General features: G+C 35.9%; 2 protein-coding genes across 2 annotated transcripts in view; one reads left to right on the top strand and one right to left on the bottom strand.

The window, feature by feature from the left end:
- LOC137005952 (gastrula zinc finger protein XlCGF57.1-like) overlaps window positions 1-4373 on the top strand; it is a 779808-nt gene that overhangs the window by 130865 nt on the left and 644570 nt on the right. The gene's annotated exons all lie outside the window — the stretch shown is intronic.
- The window catches only part of LOC137006201 (gastrula zinc finger protein XlCGF57.1-like), a 703714-nt gene that overhangs the window by 580936 nt on the left and 118405 nt on the right, over window positions 1-4373 (bottom strand). The gene's annotated exons all lie outside the window — the stretch shown is intronic.

Genomic DNA, 4373 nt, shown 5'->3' with positions numbered 1-4373 from the left:
AAAAAGTGTATTCTAAGAATTGTTTCTTTTTTGATCTTTCCCTTGATCGGAGGTTGGAGGGGAGGTTCCTGAGTCCCTGCCCCTCTGACACTAACATGCTTTCTGGTAGTATACAATCATTTTGTGTAAGGTACAGAGTAGAATTTAATTTCTGAAAATTGTATCTAGATTCAGTGTGTGAATTTAATGAATTTATCTACAACACTTCCAATGTTAAACATAAACTTATCACAACATTCATTCACTTGTGTCATGAACTGCTCTGAAATGCACAGGTTGAGGATCCTAATGCAGAAATGTATTAACGGTTAATCCAAAAACGTAATCCAAACAGATGAAAGGTCAAGAGCACAGGGTAAACAGTGTAAACACTGACAGAGTCCAAGGCAGAGACAAACAGAGAAACCAAACAACAAGCAGAGAATCGAAAACCAAGGTACGGGAAACCAGGAGAATGCTCGGAATTACAGAGTGGCATTTACAATACTTTGCGATGAATGACTGAATAATCGGGGCTTATACAGCCAGAGTTCACAAGCTGATGAGACACAGGTGGGTGTAATCAGGCTGAATTGAATGATTTAGATGTTTCATGTTTCAGAAAATGTGAGCAAATTTCCAGTAAGAAACAGAAGCTGTGTCCCAATTCAGGGTCCGCGCACTTCGAAGTGCATGAAAGGGGTGGGGTTTTGGAGTGGAGGGTTGCCAGGTCTGCGCAACAAAACCATCCCAAAAGTAGTGTAATCACAGCACAAGTGTATAAGTATCCCAATCCCTGACATGGCAACAATGAGCCAAGTGTCCTTACATGGCTAGCGGCTGTGTGACAGACAGCTGACAGTTGACGTTTGTGTGTGCATTTTAAAGTTTATGACTTTCTATTGGGTTTTGACATGCTTCACTGCCGACGACGATGGGACACTGGACCAAAATATGTATGTTTAAACTATGTAGGCCTAATGTTAGTTTTATATCATTCGCAATAGTTAACCTTGTTTGTTTGTTTTTTATATTAAATTATGTAAAATTTTTGTTAACTGTGAAAATATATGCATTCATATTAATACATTTATTCTGTATTTAAGTCTGAAATTAAAATACAGTACTTTAGGCTTTTATTCAACTGCACTCCATCTCAGAGACAAATACTGTATTTAAGAAAACCATAATCGCGGTGAATCGCACTTCAAAGGCCGCTTTTCCCCCACTTTTCTCAAGAACAGAATAGTGCATAAAATGTGTCGATATTATTTAAATGTCACTTTGTCAATGAAACAGCCTAATTTCTGTACAGCTTATTTTTGTGATGCAAGTTAAAAATGAAATGCATATATGTTTGTAAAGTAATTTATTTGTAACTGAGCCAGAGTAATTTCTAATTACTATAATTTCTGTTCGATAATTTATTTTTTTTACGCATGTTCACGTCTAAATAAAAGAATTGTTCTGTTCATTGTTTTTCTTTTATGCAACTTATAATTTTATTCATGAAACATTTTACATATGCAACATATACAATAATTTTTTTCATCATGTAAATTAAATAGTTTTACATTAAAATACATCGTTCTATACATTAAATGTATAAATATGAATGTATATATTTTCACAGTTAACATAAATTTTACATAATTTAATATTAAAAGCAAACAAGGTTAACTAGTTGCTAACGATATAAAACTAACATTAGGCCTACATAGTTTAACCATACATATTTTGGTCCAGTGTCCCATCGTCGTCGGCAGTGAAGCATGTCAAAACCCAATAGAAAGTCATAAACTTTAAAATGCACACATAAACGTCAACTGTCAGCTGTCTGTCACACAGCCGCTAGCCATGTAAGGACGCTCGGCTCATTGTTGCCATGTCTGGAATTGGGATACTTTTACACTTGTGCTGTGATTTGACTACTTTTGGGATGATTTTGTTGCGCAGACCTGGCAACCCTCCACTCCTTTCATGCACTTTGAAGTGCGCGGACCCTGAATTGGGACGCAGCTAGAGTGAGTATCGATACTGCTTATTTTTTGCATTGCATTGTAGGATTTTTTAATTTTGCGAGAGAGACTCCCTGACTTTTGTCCCGACTACTGAAATTGGGAGTTGAAATCAGAATTCTGAGAATATCATTATTACAAACAAATGAAATGTCTGTCTCAACATTAATTATACAACTTAAAGCTTGTTATTTTAATTTAATATTATTTCGGGGAGAAAGACGGGATAGGGAGGACTTGTTTTCTTTCGCTAAATGAAATTTATAAAGGGAATTTTGTGCAGGTTGTAGCTAGGGGATTTTCAGTGCTCTTTCCATCACTGCCAGTTAAAACTCAAAATTTGCATCCCTGGTTGCAGCACATATTATTTCTAAACTCTTGTGCCTATACAACATCCAAAAGTTTACTGTTCCTTCATAGTTTGTGTGTTTATGTACTTGATAAATGTTTGTTAAAGTAATATGTGAAGACTTGTGATTCATGTTCATGTTTTATTTAAGTTCTATATTTCTCCATTATTTTTTCAATAAACCCATAATTTTAGAGCATTTCGTAAAAATTATAATCTTTATTATAAAAATTAAACAGTCTGTGTAAATGCTAGTTTTCGAGGTTTTTTATTACATGAGGGTGAGTAAATGACAGAATTTAAATTTTTAGGTTAACTATACCTTTAAGATTTTTAGGGAAAAAAAAATGACCCATCTCTGTAATTCCAAGGTTGATGCTTCAAAAACCACACAAAGTGAGCTCAGCAGTAATCAATATGAGCCTAGTGGAACAATAGGTGTGTTAGAAAAATACAAATTGTTTTCAACACAAACCACATCACTTCTCAAGCTTCAAAACGCACTTGCATCACAAAGATGTTCTTCTAAGAGTATTAAGTGTTTTTTTTTTTTTTTAATCTCTGTGTTCCACATTCAAAGAGAATGACATATTCATCTGGGACTGCATGAGAAGTAAATTATGGGATCCTTTTCATTTTTGGCTGGAGTATCCCTTTAAGTTTCCACTATTCCTTTATTTGTAAAAGTGAAAATGCAGTGTAGAAGAGTAGAAAGAAAAAGGCTATATCTGTACCTCTCCTGCATCCGTTTCTTTACAGTACTGTCCAAAAAATATTCCCATGACATACAATATATATATATATATATATATATATATATATATATATATATATATATATAAAAAACTATAATTATTTTAGCTCCACTGTGAACAAAAATAAAAATAGTCAGAAGACAATGTGCATGTCCTATGTGCCCTGTTCAAATGTTTATGTATTGTATATTGTCTTAGGAGGGAAGCACAAAACAGTGGTGAAGAGAATTGCCCTTTACGAGGCAATCATGGCAGCCATTCGGCAAGTCAATACTTGGCAAAAAAATTAATTACTAGAACAGTATTAAAGATAGACAGTTACGGTTACAATAAGCTCAGCTCACCTCTACTATAGCTTGAGAAACCGCCAACTCTAGTTCCTCATTGGAGATAGTGGATCTTTTCAGACCCCTTTCAGAGCGGAATTTCCTTATACTTCGCTCTGAATTTCCCCTCTGCATTCCTAGCTCGGACAAGTGATGTGATATTTCTTGATCGGTATGACCATTTTCGTACATATGTGTTATAAGTTCTTGATATTGAGACAATCCAGCCATAATTCAATAAGACACGACACATTCCCAACACTCTCTGTTTCACTTAAAAGCGCATTTCCGCCACCTACTGGACTGAAGTGCGAACTGTGATTCATTATGGATAGGAGAAAAGCGAAATCCTATTGATTAGACCTTTTACTCTGAAATATTGTAAACGTGCATCATAAATCTTGTATTGTTTTGGGGTATTATTCAGTATATATTTTTACATGACACATTTTCAATTTGTAGTAAAGCACGAGAACTTTAACTTTGAAATTGTTCAACTGTTGTCCCTCCTCTTGTTTCTCCAATCCCTTATCCAAGTCATTCCGTCAAAATAGCGCTTGGAAAAGGGAAACGGATGATTTGCTTTGCGAGTTATCCAGCATGTGTTCGTAAACGGCGTGTACAACAGTTTGCTTTGCCTATTGCTACACGTGATTGGCAAATGGTTTGCCAGAATATACCCTGGCCACCGAGCCGGTTGCTGGGCAGATTACATGACACTTAGCGCCTCTAATGGAAGCTCACCCGAAAAATGCAGGGAAACGTGTCTGGAAGTCAACATTATCCTTATAGAGGGTATGCAACGGCGTCACTTTCCCGCCGAAAACGCGCTCCCTCAGCTGGACTGAGTGGCAAAAGAACCTGCTGCATGACTGGATTTAATAGAGGAAACGGCGAAAACACGACTAAAACTAACGAATTACACTGAAGGTTGGACTCGAAAGTG

Source organism: Chanodichthys erythropterus, chromosome 3 (assembly GCF_024489055.1).
Source record: "Chanodichthys erythropterus isolate Z2021 chromosome 3, ASM2448905v1, whole genome shotgun sequence".
Taxonomy (NCBI): Eukaryota; Metazoa; Chordata; class Actinopteri; order Cypriniformes; family Xenocyprididae; genus Chanodichthys; species Chanodichthys erythropterus.
This window is presented reverse-complemented; position numbering and strand designations above follow the sequence as displayed.